Source organism: Ursus americanus, chromosome 20 (genome assembly GCF_024610735.1).
Source record: "Ursus americanus isolate L20-20 chromosome 20, mUrsAme1.1.p, whole genome shotgun sequence".
Taxonomy (NCBI): domain Eukaryota; kingdom Metazoa; phylum Chordata; class Mammalia; order Carnivora; family Ursidae; genus Ursus; species Ursus americanus.
This window is the reverse complement of record NC_142146.1, coordinates 42,263,153-42,280,361: the sequence shown is the minus strand read 5'-3', so window position 1 is coordinate 42,280,361 and position 17,209 is coordinate 42,263,153. Positions and strand designations below refer to the sequence as shown.

The 17,209-nt window shown below is 37.7% G+C and overlaps 1 long non-coding RNA gene across 4 annotated transcripts in view; it reads right to left on the bottom strand.

Annotated features, from left to right (window-relative positions):
* The window catches only part of LOC123802411 (uncharacterized), a 435,123-nt gene that overhangs the window by 94,728 nt on the left and 323,186 nt on the right, over window positions 1-17,209 (bottom strand). For all 4 annotated transcript variants that reach the window (XR_015727895.1, XR_006782536.2, XR_015727893.1 and 1 more), the window contains one exon: window positions 8,643-8,731. This is a non-coding gene — a long non-coding RNA (uncharacterized LOC123802411). The remainder of the gene's footprint in view (window positions 1-8,642; window positions 8,732-17,209) is intronic.

Below are 17,209 nucleotides of genomic sequence, written 5' to 3'. Positions count from 1 at the left end.
CAGAAGAGCAATTGTTACTTATACTAGTATTCCCTAGTTAGGAGGTGACAATAACTTTGATTAAAGAAATAATGATGGAGATGAAGAAAAATGAACAGAATTCTAAGATATAATGAAGAATTGACTGTTTTAGTCATTGATTAGCTATGGAGAAGGGTAGGACTGAGTCCTGGATTATGCCCAGCATTATAAGTTAGGTAACTGGGAAGATGACTGGGACATTCACATAGATGGGGGACAAAATGGAAGTTGCAGCCAATGAACAAATGAAGAGTTTAGTCTTGGATCTGGTGAGCTTGAGGTAGCTGTAAACATGGTGTAAGTGTCCAGTAGGCAGTTGGGTATATAAGTTTGAAACTCTGGAGAGACTTATGGAATTGGAAAGGAGCTGAAATTACTAAGGAGATGGCAATGGAAGCTGAGAGAGAATAACACTGTTTCCGGATTCAGATCAAACCTGAAGTTACGCCAATAACTTAGTAAGTGGAGGGGGCCATGAAAGAAACACAGTTACTGCCAGAGGTAGGATGAGAATCAAGGACGCAGACTCACAGGCTCAGAGGAAAAGGGTATTTCAACACCATCAAATGCTACAGAAAAGACTGAGAAGGGAACACTGAATTTACCAATGATGGTCTTGGTAAAAACAGCTTCAATTACATAATGAAGGGGATGGCTAGTGGGGAGAGTGTTCTAGAATGAGGAAACAGCACACGAGAAGCTCAGAGACATGGAGACATAATACATGCTTGGGGAACTGGAAAAAAAAAAACCTATATGGTGATACTTAATGGATGAGTGGAAGAGACAAATGTAAAAAATAAATTTGGAGCAACAACCAGAGAGCAATAAATCAATGAGTGTGTGTGGAGTGACTGAAGAATGCAAAGAAAACTAAAAAATCTGTGCTACAAAAGGGGGAAAGAGAAAACAGAGAGCAGGCATTCCATATGGATCAGTAACATTGAGTGTTGTTTTCCAGGTGAGACAGACTTAAATATGTTTAAATCTTGATGGGAAGGAGCCAGTAGAGAAGGCTGAAGAAAAAGGGTGGACTTTAAGGTTGTGTTTATTAGAGAAGAGAGAGGTGAAAACAGGTAAAGTGAAAGACATGTGCCTGCTATTAGAGGGGAAATGAGAGGCTAAAAAGAATGGTCACTGGTGGGTTTGAGTTGAATACATATTCCACAGATCATCCTGTGCTGAGAAATGTTGAAGTTCTGACAAACCAGAGTGAAGAGGCCTTGCTGAACAACCTGAATGTACAGCTGATTTCTCAGAAAGGCCATAAATTGAAATTAGGGCTACTCTAGCCCAAGCACAACAATTCTAGAATTTACAACTGTAAGTTTAAATAAAAGGAAAGGTGGAGCGACAAACCAAGAAACAGACTCTTAACTATAGAGAACAAGCTGATAGTTACCAAAGGGAGGTGGGTGGGGGGATGGGTATAATCAAAGGTGAGGATTAAGGAGCACACTTGTCATGATGGGCAACAGGTGTTGTGTGGAAGTTGAATCACTAAATTGCACACCCAAAACTAATATTCCACTGTATGTTAACTCACCAGAATTTAAATAAAAAACCAAATTAAAACAAAAATGGGCAAAGTAAACCTCATATATTAGTAAGCTAGTGTCTGCCAGTACAATTCTAAAAACAAAACAAAACAAAAAAATACCCCACATTTTTAAGACAATCTCCATATTTCAACAAGAACTAAAATGTTCAGAATAGGATAAAGAATTACTCAACACTTGAAGAAACAACAAACATGAATTATAAGAATTTAGAACAGATGATAGAAACAAAGAGATGACAAAGATGTTGGAACTAGCAGACAAAGGCTTTAAAATAGTTATTATACCTAAGTTCAGAATTTAAGGAAAAAAGTTGTTTAGTGAGTGACCAGATGGGCGTTCTCAGCAGGAAAAAAAAAAAAAAGAACCAAAACACAGTACAAAAAAAAAAAAATAATAATAACGACAACATGATGGACTTTTAGTAAAGCAGACACACAAAGAAAAGATCATTAAATATGAAGACAAGGCAATAGAAATGCCAATGGCATTTTTTACATAAACAAAACAACCTTCAAATTGTGTCGAACCACAAAAGTCCCAGAATAGCCAAAGCAATCTTGAGAAAGAAGAAAAACAAGAAGGCACCATGTTTCCTGATTTCGAACTATATTATGAGGCTATAGTAATTTAAAGTGTATGGTATTGATATAAAAACAGACAAATAGATCAATAAAACAGAATAGAGAGCCCAGAAATGACTCACATGTATATGGTCAATTAATTTACAACAAAGGAGCCAAGAATATACAATGGGGAAAGGAGAGTCTCTTCAATAAATGATACCAGGAAGACTGGACAGCCACATGCAAAAGAATGAAACTGGACCACTATCTAATACCATACACAAAATCAACTCAAAATGGATTAAAGATTTGAACATAAGACTTGAAACCATAAAATTTCTAGAAGAAAATCCAGGGCATAAGCTCCTTGATATTGCTTTTGGCAATGATTTTTGGATTTGACAACAAAAGCAAAATAGATGAGTATGTCAAACTAAAAAGCTTCTGCAAAGCAAGGGAAATCATCAATAAACTGTAAAGGCAACCTACAGAATAGTAGAAAATCATATATCTGGTAAATCATATATCTGGTAAGAGGTTAACAGCCAAAATATATAAATAACTCTTGCAACTTAATGGTTTAAAAAAATCTAATTAAAAAATAGGCAGGTGTGTTTGGGTGGCTCAATTGGTTAAGTGGCCAACTCTTGATTTTGGCTCAAGTCATGATCTCAGGGTCCTGGGATTAAGCCTCAAGTCAGGCGCTATGCTTGGTGCAGAGTCTGCTTGAGGATTCTCCCTCTCTCTCTGTCTCTGTCTCTAAAAAATAAATAAATCTTTAAAAAAATTGGCAGACTCTGAATAGACATTTTTCTAAAGAAGACATATAGATGGCCAACACACTCATGAAAAGGTGCTCATCACTAATCATCAGGGAAATGCAAATCACCTCCCACCTGTTAAAATGGTTATTCTCAAAAAGACAAATAATAAATGTGGGCAAGGATGTGGAGAAAGGGAAACTCTTGTGCATTGTTGAAGGGAATGTAAAGTGTGGCAGCTACAAAAAATAGCATGGAGAGTTCTCAAAAATTTAAAAATAGAACAACCCTCTGATCCAGCAATTCTACCTCTTGGTGTTTATCTGAAGGAAATAAAAATAATTTCTTGAAAAGACATCTGTACCCCCATGTTCCTTACAGCATTATTGATAATAGCCAAGACATGAAAATAACCTAGGTGTCCATTGATGGATGAAAGGATAAAGAAAATATTATATGTATACCCATGCATATATATTTATGCATATACATATGTATGTGTGTACACACACACACACACACACACACACACACACACACACACACAGGAATACTATTTAGCCATAAATCAAAAGGAAATCTTATCATTTGCAACAACAGGGATGGACCTTGAGGACATTATGCTAAGTGACATAAGTTAGACAAGAAGGACAGATGCTGTATGATTTCATTTATATGTGAAATGAAAGAGAAAGAAAGAAAGAAAGAAAGAAAGAAAGAAAGAAAGAAAGAAGAAAGAAAGAGAAAGAAAGAAAGAAAGAAAGAAAGAAAGAAAGAAAGAAAGAAAGAAAAAGGAAGGAAGGAAGGAAGGAAGGAAGGAAAGGAGGGTAGGGGAAGGAGGGAAGGAAGAGAAGGAAGGAATGGAAGGAAGAAAGAAGAAAGAAAAGAGAGAGAAAGAAAGAGAAAAAGAAGGAAAAGAAAAGAAAAGAAAAGAAAAGAAAAAAGAAAGAAAGAAAAAGCAAGCAAAGAGAAAAGAGAAAGAAAAGAGACAAAAGAGACAAAAGAAAGGTGGGAGAGAGAGAGAGAAAGGAAGGAAGGAAGGAAGGCCGGCCCATAAATACAGGGAATCTATTTGTGGTTACCAGAGGTAGGGGCTGTGGGTTGGTGAAATGGGTTACGATGGTCAAAGGGAGAAACTCACAGTTATAAAATAAATACGTCATGAAGATGTAATATATAGCATGGTGTCTATAGTCAATAATATTGTCCTGTGTATTTGAAAGTTGCTAAAAGACTAGATCATCACAAGAAAATTTGTAGCTGTGTGATGAAGGGTGTTAACTAGACATATTTCACTGATTATTTCATAATATATACATATACCAAATCATTATGTTATATACCTGAAACTAATTGGTTATATTTCAATTTTATCTTAAAAAAAAGTAAAATAAATCTTTCTCATTCACGCCTTGAAGCAACTCCAGAGAACCTATAGATTCCTTGTCTTCCCTGTCTAGAATTGAGAAATGGCTAAGCTAGGACTTTGCCATTTGAGATTTTAGTTTGAAATGTCTTCTCTCCATTGACTAGGAGACTGTTGTAAAAGCAGAATTCTAAAATATCCCTCAAGATTACTGCTCCACTGTGTACACAATCTGAATAATCCCCAAGACTATGAATATGATGAGATATTACTCCTGTGATTAGGTTATGTTACCACTCAATTAACTTTAAGAAAGAAAGTAAAATCCTTGACACCTTGGTTAGCTAATAGATGGGTGTTTGGTACAAGCCCCTAAGTTTGTAGTGGTTTGTTATTTGGCAAGAGAAAACTACTACAAAGATCTTATAAATTATATAATCATTCTGTTTTCTCATTAGAAGGAAAATAATAAAACTATTATGCATTTGTTTTGATGATTAAATAAAATAATTAAAATAAAGCACTTAGTTGAGTGTTCAATGAGAGTTGCTACCTCATTGTGTTGTTTTGAGGATTCAGGGAAGAAATACCCAGAAAGTCCTCAGCATAATACCTGATACTAGTGACCTCATAACAATGTTATCAATTTGTCATTGTTAGAGATGAAAAAACTTGACATGGACTGTACTTAGACCTCTTAGTGTTCCCTATATTCTTTCCTTTGAAACATTTTACTTTAAACTGAGAGTAAAAAGCCAGTATATTATGACCTTAAAGTGAGCCTGGTTCATTCTCCAGCCACCAAATAATGGATTACTAACATCCAACACTTGGGTTTTTTTCTTTACAAGGAAAAGGTTAGTTCTGAAATAAGTTTGTACGTTACGCGTTTTGAGTGGGGATACCTTCATCTGTACTCAGGGTTCATTCATTCCACATAAAGATAACTAGAACCATATACAGAGCTAACAGACACATGAAAAAATGTTCAAAATCATTAGCCATCAAGGAAATTCAAATCGAAACCACACTGAGATACCACCTTACGCCAGTTAGAATGGCAAAAATAGACAAGGCAAGAAACAACAATTGTTGGAGAGGATGTGGAGAAAGGGGATCCCTCCTACATTGTTGGTGGGAATGCAAGTTGGTACAGCCACTCTGGAAAACAGTGTGGAGGTCCCTTAAGAAGTTAAAAATTGAGCTACCCTATGACCCAGCCATTGCACTACTGGGTATTTACCCCAAAGATACAGACGTAGTGAAGAGAAGGGCCATATGCACCCCAATGTTCATAGCAGCAATGTCCACAATAGCTAAATTGTGGAAGGAGCCGAGATGCCCTTCAACAGATGACTGGATTAAGAAGTTGTGGTCCATATATACAATGGAATATTACTCAGCTATCAGAAAGAACGAGTTCTCAACATTTGCTACAACATGGACAGCACTGGAGGAGATAATGCTAAGTGAAATAAGTCAAGCAGAGAAAGACAACTATCATATGATTTCTCTCATCTATGGAACATAAGAACTAGGATGATCGGTAGGGGAAGAAAGGGATAAAGAAAGGGGGGGTAATCAGAAGGGGGAATGAAACATGAGAGACTATGGACTATGAGAAACAAACTGAGGGCTACAGAGGGGAGGGGGGTGGGGGAATGGGATAGTCCGGTGATGGGTAGTAAGGAGGGCACATATTGCATGGTGCACTGGGTGTTATACACAACTAATGAATCATCGAGCCTTACATCGAAAACCGGGGATGTACTGTATGGTGATTAACATAATATAATAAAAAATCATTATAAAAAAAAAACCATATACAGAAATTAAAAAAAACAACAACCCATGTCAGATTCTAGTCTTATTTTAGAGACAGGGAGGATAGCACTGTTTTATTTTAAACCCAAGTAATTTAACTTAAGAACTTTCCACATCAACAGTATGCCTTATATCAATTGTTGAATCTCTTATGAAAAGATACACAGTAAAGTATGAATCAGAGAACCATTCTTATCTACTTATTTGTATTTAACTCAGGGAAATCAGGGCTTGGGTTGTTATTCTGAAGAATTCAAATACAACAGCTTACTTGAAGGGCAAACACAGTGAAATAAATTTGGGTTTCTGGAGTGAAAAAACTATTACATTAAGACTCATGATTGAGTTCGCACTATCTCTGTAATGCAAACACACATTTCAATGTCACTGTCTGCCACCTAACAATAACAGAAAACATCTGTATAATGGCCTATAACATTACACGGTGCATTACAATTAGAAATGTGCTGAAGTGGTGGTTTGGGGGTTTATTTATGGTCCATGAAACAAAAGATTCTATGAGCATCTCATGAAAACTTAATAGTTCAAGGAAATAAAGTAAATATTTGAGTGCAACAATTACATTTTAAATGATATTATCACTAGAGAAACTTAGAACAGCCAAAAATTTGAAATATTAGTGTTAAAAGAAACTCGTTACTAGTTGGCTGGGAATCTTTATTGTTAGGAGAGGCAAAGAATGACAGAGAGTTATGAAAAACACCTCATGCTTTCCCGGTTAATGTAATTTCTATAAATGAGTAAAATTTCTCTTAATTGCTCATAAAATCAGGTCTTTAAAAGTTATGGTGAGAGCAAACAGATTTCAAAATCTTGAATTTTTTAAAAGAAGAGCAGAAAGATTTTCTTCCGTTTTGCTTATAAAAACTGGTAAGTTTGAGTAGCAGCAATTTATGAACTGTTTCTAATTGGAGTCAGTTACCCCGTAAAAAATCTTCATGTGGGAGAGCAAATAAGTTCACGAACAACATGTACTTCATTTCAGATTACAGGTAACTGTATACACATTTAAATTTATTTTGCATGCAGAAGCTCATACTCATGAAAGATAATTTAATCATCTGTACCTAATGTATTTCTCAAAGTTTTGCCTGCTGAGGGAAAAGTCTGTGTCAAAGAAGACAAAAAGCTTTCATTTAACTTACAGAAAAATTAAAAGACAAAAGAAGATCCATGGGCAATGACTTTAAATGATGTGGTACTCATTTTTATTATAGAAAAATCCAAAAGATTTTATTACACTAGAGAACTTTGCCATAAACTTCTATATTATTGTATTCATAGAAATCCATTCTATTTAATGCCCTAAAGATCAGATTTATAAAATTGTGCTTTTATTTTTTTATTTCATTAAAAATCAAAATTAAATGGTATATTCTTTTTGATATTAAAAGAATCTGTTCCTTATTAATATATAACTTAAGATATATATTTATAAACAGTAATTATGTTGAAATTCAAATTAAATTGCTTTCTATTTGTGGTAGTTGTTCAAAACCTATTTACACAGGAGACTTACATGCTCTCTATTTTACTACTAACTGCTGGTTGGTTTTCAGAATGGGTTTAAGTTACCTCCAAACTAATCTAAAAGACACAGGAATTTTGATAGTTCCTTGATTAAACATGCATCATATGTAATGATTTTCCACATGATTATCCCAAATAGCCATGGAAGAACATAAAGCTGTCATTCAACAGACAATAGAAAGGGGTCAATGCCATAGTACTATCTGCTAGCCAGGAGGACTACAGTGTCCATTTGCCTGTAATGTGCAATTTTAGGATATGTAGACATCAGGTTATCAGAGTCTTAATTTCAAGAGAACAGCGAGGCTAAAGAAAAGTATCTGGATTTGGATATACAGCTTTAAGAAAAAGGGAAATTGTTTATTACTTAAAAAATTTTAAAGAGATATTGATGGACAAATAGTTTTGAGTAAGTCATAGAGTTGCTGGGATCCTTACATTTTTTATTCTTTTGGATTTGATATCATAAAAAAGATAATATTTTATATCACTGACACTTCTGAATGGATCACATGGGGAAGAACCAACTTTTTGACTTGGAAAAAAAAGTGACAAAAGGATGGAAAAGATGGGGAAAAAGAAGGGAGAATGAAAGAGAGAGAGAAGGAAAGGAAGGAAGGAACAGAGAGGAAATTAGAATCATTTAATTATTTCAAGAGTACTTAAGTCTATAGGAAACCTATGTTTTAAATATCTCATGGTACCATTAACCTAAAACTTACCAATATCTGTAAGGAAAAAATATGTTAATGTATGGGAAGCCAGTCAATCATTTTCCTGTATCATGTGTGAGGCAGCGGCTTTGGGCAAGGTCATCTAGGGACCGCATGCATGTAGTTCAAGTTTAAGGAAGATGTATTTTAGTCTTGAATACTAGTGGATTGGTGGTGAAAGCAGCCATTTTATGGTAGTGAATCCAACTTTTAGTAAGTGCTTCAAGGACTAATGACTTTGTAATGACTTAATTCTGATACTTAAAATACTCAGTACTTACATTTTAGGTGTGAATTTCCTTTATAGAATGCTGAAATCTCTCCCCAAACTCAGCAAACTGCTCCATCTTTTATACTGTTAAGTATGTAACTGAAAAAAAGGGAGCATACACATCATTTAGATGATAAAATAAAATAAGAATCTGACTTGACATAAATTTTAAAGCATTAGGTAAATTAGAATACTCTATTTGAAATTCAATCCATCCCATTTCTTCTGCTCAAATTCCTGATTTCTAGTATCCTGCTGTATGTTTTTTTAATATAACAAAATACATGATTTTTCTATCTATGGTTTACTGTCTTTTCAGCTAGACTGCATATAACCTTAGGTATTTGTTTTTGCAAAGATGAGTTTCATGTGGGTGGACTGAATGCTGCATGGCTACCAGAATCAGATTATGGTGAACAGAGTGGTAACAACTGGGTACGTCATGCCATTTTAATACTATTCTTTGAGATTTAGTTCCCCTCAGGTATACTGCATATCACAAAGTCATTCTCCAAAATTTTATTTTTTCAACAATGAAAACTTTATTTTCACAACTGTGCATCACTCCTAACACAAAGCATACATATAGTAGTTCTTCAATAAATACATACTGAATGAGTAAATAAACAAAATACCAAAGTAAGACTGTCAAAAGGCAACACAAGAAAACACGAGATTGAGATGGGGAGTAATATCACCATAATGGTAATGATGAGGGAGCAAAAGGCAAGTTGAGGGCAAAGCACAAGCTAATACCTGCAACCTGCCCCCCCAGAAGTGGGCTATGTGTGATATTCCTCAAGGAACTTATGGCTGCCTAATATTAATCTTTTGCTAGACACTAAAAACAACCATATCTTGACAATAGCCAGACACTCAGGATCCTATAACTCTTCTTTAACATGCAGAACTCCCTTTAGAGACTTAGGTTATCTCTACCCTCCCCATCCTCCAAATTTAAAAGTAATAAGTCACTCCTCACTTATAGTGAGCACTTTCTGCCCCCCAAGTCCTGTCCCTGTGGTATACTAAAACCACACTTTTTGCACTGAAGACATCTCAAGAATTCTTTCTTGACTATTGGACTCAATGATCTCAGATTTTGGTGGCTGATACATGAATTCAGCAAATTCACAGGATATAAAATCAATGTGCAGAAATCTGTTGCTTTTCTATACACCAATAATGAAACGGCAGAAAAAGAAATCAAGGAATTGATCCCATTTACAATTTCACCAAAAAACATAAGATACCTAGGAATAAACCTAACCAAAGAGGTAAAAGATCTCTTTGCTGAAAACTATAGAACACTTATGAAAGCAACTGAAGAGGACACAAAGAAATGCAAAAACATTCCATGCTCATCGATTGGAAGAACAACACTGTTAAAATGTCTACACTACCCAAAGCAATGTACACATTTAAAGCAATCCCAATCAAAATACCACCAGCATTTTTCACAGAGCTAGAACAAACAATCCTAAAATTTGTATGGAACCAGAAAAGACCCTGAATAGCCAAAGCAATATTGAAAAAAGAAAAGCAAAGATGGAGGCATCACAATTTCAGGCTTCAAGCTATATTACAAAGTCAGAGTCATCAAGACAGATGGTACTGGCACCAAAACAGACACACAGATCAATGAATTAGAATAGAAAACCCAGAAATGGACCCACAACTATACGGTCAATTAATCTTCAACAAAGAATATCTAATGGAAAAAAAGACAGTCTATTCAACAAATAGTGTTGGGAAAACTGGGCAGCCACATGCAGAAGAATGAAAGTGGACCACTTTCTTACCCCATACACAAAAATAAATTCAAAATGGGTGAAAGACCTAATGTGAGACAGGAAACCGTCATAATCCTTGAGGAGAACGCAGGCAGAAATCTTTTTGACCTCAGCCATAGCAATTTCTTACTAGATACATCACCAGAGTCAAGGGAAACAGAAGCAAAAATAAACTACTGGAACTTAGTCAAAATAAAAAACTTCAGCACAGCAAAGGAAACAATCAACAAAACTAAAAGGCAGCCTACAAAATGGGAGAAGATATTTGCAAATGACATACCTGATAAAGGGCTCATAATCTAAGATCTATAAAAAACTTATTGAACTCAACACCCAAAAAAACACATAATCTATTTAAGAAATGGGCAGAAGGGAGGGAGTTAAGATGGTGGAGGAGTAGGGGACCCCTTTTTCAGCTGGTCCCCTGAGTCGAGCTCGATAGGTACCACACCATCCTGAATATCCACGGAATCAGCCTGAGATGCGGGAAGATACATCTGGATCTCTACAAATGAACATCTCCAGCACTGAGTATTGAGGTACGAAGCGGGGAGCTGTGAAACTGCACACAGATATTGGAAGATAAACGGAAGGGGGAGGGAGCTGCCGTGTTCGGGCATCGGGAAGCAGTAGCCACCTGCACTGGGGAGCTGGCGGACTCCAGACCGGCACCCGCGAGAGAGCAGACTGAGACCGTGAGCAGGGGAACGCGCGCCACCAGACTGAAACGGAGCTCCGGTGTGCTCACTGGAACCAGACTGAGACCGGGAGCTCCGGGAGCCCGCGGGGCGGCTGATGGCTGGCGGCTGGCGGTGTTAGAAACACAAAAGACAGAGACACGCCAGCCCTGGAAGTGAGGGCTGGGACGCCAGGTGTGGGGCGCACATACCGGGATGCTCACTGCAGGGTTGAGCGGCACCAACAGTAACAGAGTTAAAGTGGCCAGAACATCAGTGGAGAACGGTCCGTGATCCTTCTGTTCTGTGACAGAGGCTGAAATTCGGCCGCTGCTGCTCTGACTCTCAGAAGAGGCACAGCAAACCGCCAGGGAAAGCCACCAGAGAACAAAAGCCTGGAAATACCGGCTCACAGTGTGCCCACCCTGATCCCCCCTCGCAGGGGACACGGAGACTCTACCCAAACAGGGTTGCCTAAGTATCGGCGCAGCAGGACCATCCCCCAGAAGGCAGGCTGAAAAATCAAGAAGCCCACATCCCTAAGATCCCTATAAAACAAGGGCACATGGCCTGGGTCCCGGTCAATAATTTGGGCTCTGGACAACCCCGTAATCTCTCCTCATCAGAATGACGAGAAGGAGAAATCCCCCCCAGAAAAGACAATGAGTCTGTGGCCTCTGCCACAGAAACAATGGATATGGATATAACCAAATTATCAGAAATGGAATTCAGAGTAACAATGGTCAAGATGATGTGTAGACTTGAAAGAAGTATTAATGAAAATCTTAATGAGAATATAGAATCTCTAAGGTGGAAATGAGAGCAAATCTGGCAGAAATTAAAAACTCTATGAGCGAAATGCAGTCAAAACTAGAGGCTCTGACGGCCAGGGTGAGTGAGGCGGAAAAACGTATCAGCGAATTGGAGGATGGGTTAGTAGAAGAAAAAGCTAAAATAGAGTCTGGACTCAAAAAAATCCACGCTCAGGAATGTAGGTTACGGGAGATTACTGACTCAATGAAACTTCCAATGTCAGAATCATCAGCATCCCCAAGGGGGTGGAGAAAAACAGAGGTCTAGAAGAGATACTTCAACAAATTGTAGCTGAAAACTTCCCTAATCTAGCAAAGGAAACATTCATATCCAAGAGGCAGAGAGGACCCCTCCCAAGCTCAACCACGACAAACCTATGCCACGTCACGTCATAGTGCATTTTGCAAATATTAGATCCAAGGATACAGTATTGAAAGCACCCAGGGCAAAGAAATTTCTCACGTACCAAGGCAAAGGTATCAGAATTACGTCAGACCTGTCTACACAGACCTGGAATGAGAGAAAGGGTTGGGGGGGGCATTTTTAAAGCTCTTTCAGAGAAAAACATGCAGCCAAGGATCCTTTATCCAGCAAGGCTGTCATTCAGAATGGATGGAGATATAAAGACCTTCCGGAATCGCCAGTCATTGACCAATTTCATACCCACGAAACCAGCCCTACAGGAGATATTAAGGGGGGTTCTATAAAAGTAAAAAGGCCCCAAGAGTGATACAGAACAGAAAGTCACAATCTATAGAAACAAAGATTTTACTGGCAACATGGCATCATTAAAATCATACTCTCAATAATCAGTCTCAATGCAAATGGCCTAAATGCTCCCATAAAGCGCGACAGGGTTGCAGATTGGATAAGAAGACATGACCCATCTATTTGCTGCCTATAAGAGACTCATTTTGAACCTAAAGATACATTCAGACTGAAAGTAAAGGGATGGAATACCATCTTTCACGCCAATGGACCTCAAAAGAAAGCTGGGGTAGCAATTCTCATATCAGACAGATTGGATTTTAAACTAAAGAATATAGTTACAGACACAGAAGGGCACTATATTATTCTTAAAGGATGTATCCAACAAGTGGATATGACAATTACAAATATATATGCCCCCACCAGGGAGCAGCAAGATACACAAGCCAACTCTTAACCAGAATAAAGAGACATATAGATAAAAATACATTAATAGTAGGGGACCTCAACACTCCACTATCAGCAATAGACAGAGCACCGGAGCAGAAAACCAACATAGAAGCAAGAGCTTTGAATGCCATACTCGACGAGTTGGACCTCATAGATATATATAGAACACTACACCCCAGAACCAAAAATACTCATTCTATTCTAATGCCCATGGAACATTCTCAAGAATAGACCATGTTCTGGGTCACAAAACAGGTCTCAACCGATACCAAAAGACTGAAATTATTCCCTGCATATTCTCAGACCACAATGCTCTGAAATTGGAACTCAACCACAAGGAAAAATTTGGAAGAAACTCAAACACTTGGAGACTAAGAACCATCCTGCTCAGGAATGACTCGATAAATGAGGAAATCAAAAATCAATTTAAAAAATTTATGGAGACCAACGAGAATGAAACCACAGCAGTCCAAAACCTCTGGGATACTGCAAAGGCAGTCCTAAGGGGGAAATACATAGCCATCCAAGTCTCACTCAAAAGAATAGAAAAATCTAAAATGCAGTTTTTATATTCTCACCTCATGAAGCTGGCACAGCAACAGAGAACAGGCCTAATCCACGCACGAGGAAGCAGTTGACCATGATTAGAGCAGAAATCAATGAATTAGAAACCAGGACTATACAGTAGAGCAGATCAACAGAACTAGAATCTGGTTCTTTGAGAGAATCAATAAAATTGACAGACCACTGGCAAGACTTATCCAAAAGAATAGAGAAAGGACCCAAATTGATAAAATTATGAATGAAAAGGGATAGGTCACAACCAACACCAATGAAATTGGAAGGATTATTAGAAACTTTTATCAACAGCTATATGCCAATAAATTAAGCAATCTGGAAGAGATGGAGGCCTTCCTGGAAACCTATAAACTACCAAGACTGAAACAGGAAGAAATTGATTTCTTAAACAGGCCAATTAATTATGAAGATATTGAGTCAGTGATAAACAACCTTCCAAATAACAAAACTCCAGGCCCGGATGGTTTTCCTGGGGAATTCTATCAAACATTCACAGAAGAAATAATACCTATTCTCCTAAAGCTATTTCAAAAAATAGAAACAGAAGGAAAGCTACCAAACTCATTCTATGAGGCCAATATTACCTTGATCCCCAAACCAGGCAAAGACCCCATCAAAAAGGAGAATTACACACCCATTTCCCTAATGAATATGGATGCCAAAATCCTCAACAAGATCCTGGCTAATAGAATCCAACAGCACATTAAAAGGATTATCCATCATGACCAAATGGGATTAATCCCTGGGATGCAAGCGTGGTTCAACATTCTCAAATCGATTGGCATGATACATCATATCAACAAGAAAAGACTCAGGAACCATATGATCCTCTCAATTGATGCAGAAAAAGCATTTGACAAAATACAGCATCCTGTCCTGTTTAAAACCCTTCAGAGTGTAGGGATAGAGGGTACATTCCTCAATCTCATAAAAACCATCTATGAAAAGCCTACAGCAAATATCATTCTCAATGGGGGAAAAGCTGGAAGCCTTTCCCTTAAGATCAGGAACACGACAAGGATGCACAGTCTTGCCACTATTATTCAACATAGTACTAGAAGTCCTTGCAACAGCAATCAGACAACAAAAAGGGATAAAAGGTATCCAAATTGGCAAAGAAGAAGTCAAAATGTCTCTCTTCACAGATGACATGATAATCTATATGGAAAACCCAAAAGAATCCACTCCCAAACTATTAGAAGTTATAGAGCAATTCAGTAATGTGGTGGGATATAAAATCAATGCTCAGAAATCAGTTGCATTTCTGTACATGAATAATGAGACCGAGGAAAGAGAAATTAGGGAATCCATCCCATTTACAATAGCACCAAAAACCATACGTTACCTTGGAATTAACTTAACCAGAGACGTAAAGGACCTATATTCTAGAAACTATAAATCACTCTTGAAAGACATTGAGGAAGACACAAAAAGTGGAAAAATATTCCATGCTCATGGATTGGAAGAACTAACACAGTTAAAATGTCCATTCTACCCAGAGCAATCTACACTTTCAATGCTATCCCGATCAAAATACCGATGACATTTTTCAAGGAACTGGAACAAATAGTCCTTAAATTTGTATGGAACCAGAAAAGACCCCGAATCTCCAAAGAACTGTTGAAAAGGAAAAACAAAGCTGGGGGCATCACAATGCCGGATTTTGAGCTGTACTACAAAGCTGTGATCACAAAGACAGCATGGTACTGGCACAAAAACAGACACATAAACCAATGGAACAGAATAGAGAACCCAGAAATGGACCCTCGGCTCTTTGGGCAACTAATCTTTGAGACAGCAGGAAAAAACATCCGGTGGAAAAAAGACAGTCTCTTCAATAAATGGTGCTGGGAAAATTGGACAGCTACATGCAAAAGAATGCAACTTGACCACTCTCTCACACCATACACAAAAATAAACTCCAAATGGATGAAAGACCTCGATGTGAGACAGGAATCCATCAAAATCCTAGAGGAGAACATAGGTAGCAACCTCTACGACATCAGCCACAGCAACCTTTTTCATGACACATCTCCAAAGGCAAGAAAAACAAAAGATAAAATGAACTTGTGGGACTTCATCAAGATCAAAAGCTTCTGCATAGCCAAGGAAACAGACAAAAAAACTAAGAGGCAGCCTACAGAATGGGAGAATATATTTGCAAATGATGCTACAGATAAAAGACTGGTATCCAAGATCTACAAAGAACTTCTCAAACTCAATACGTCAGAAACAAATAAATCATAAAATGGGCAGAAGATATGAACAGACACTTTTCCAATGAGGACTAACAAATGGCTAACAGACACATGAAAAAATGTTCAAAATCATTAGCCATCAGGGAAATTCAAATCAAAACCACACTAAGATACCACCTTACGCCAGTTAGAATGGCAAAAATTGACAAGGCAAGAAACAACAATTGCTGGAGAGGATGTGGAGAAAGGGGATCCCGCCTACATTGTTGGTGGGAAGGCAAGTTGGTACAGCCACTCTGGAAAACAGTGTGGAGGTCCCTTAGAAAGTTAAAAATTGAGCTACCCTATGACCCAGCCATTGCACTACTGGGTATTTACCTCAAAGATACAGACGTAGTGAAGAGAAGGGCCATACGCACCCCAATGTTCATAGCAGCATTGTCTACAATAGCTAAATTGTGGAAGGAGCCGAGATGCCCTTCAACAGATGACTAGATTAAGAAGTTGTGGTCCATATATACAATGGAATATTACTCAGCTATCAGAAAGAACAATTTCTCAACATTTGCTGCAACATAATGGCACTGGAGGAGATAATGCTAAGTGAAATAAGTCAAGCAGAGAAAGACAATTATATGATTTCTCTCATCTATGGAACATAAGAACCAGGAAGATCAGTAGGGGAAGAAAGGGATAAAGAAAGGGGGGTAATCAGAGGGGGTAATGAAGCATGAGAGACTATGGACTATGAGAAACAAACTGGGGGCTTCAGAGGGGAGGGGGGTGGGGGAATGGGATATACTGGTGATGGGTAGTAAGGAGGGCACGTATTGCATGGTGCACCGGGTGTTATACGCAACTAATGAATCATCGAAGTTTACGTCAGAATCCAGGGATGTACTGTATGGTGACTAACATTATATAATAAAAACATTAAAATTAAAAAAAAGATAAATAACTCATGGGAATACAATGTACCACATGGTGACCGTAGTTAACAATACTATATTGCACATTTGAAAGTTGTGAAGAGAGTAGATCTTAAAAGTTCTCACCACAAGAAAAAAATTATAACAATATGTGGTGATGGATGTTAACTAGACTCATTGTGGTGATCATTTCATAATATGTACAAATATTACATCCTTATGTTGTATTCCTGAAACTATCATGTCAAATATACCTCGATTTAAAAAAGCTCTCATTGTGGCACCTGGGTGGCTCAGTTGGTTGAGTGTCTGACTCTTGGTTTCAGCTCAGATCATGATCTCAGGGTCATGAGATCGTGCCCCGTGATGGGCTCTGCACTGAAATAAATAAATAAATCTTTAAAGAAAAAAAAAAAAAAAGAAACCAGGG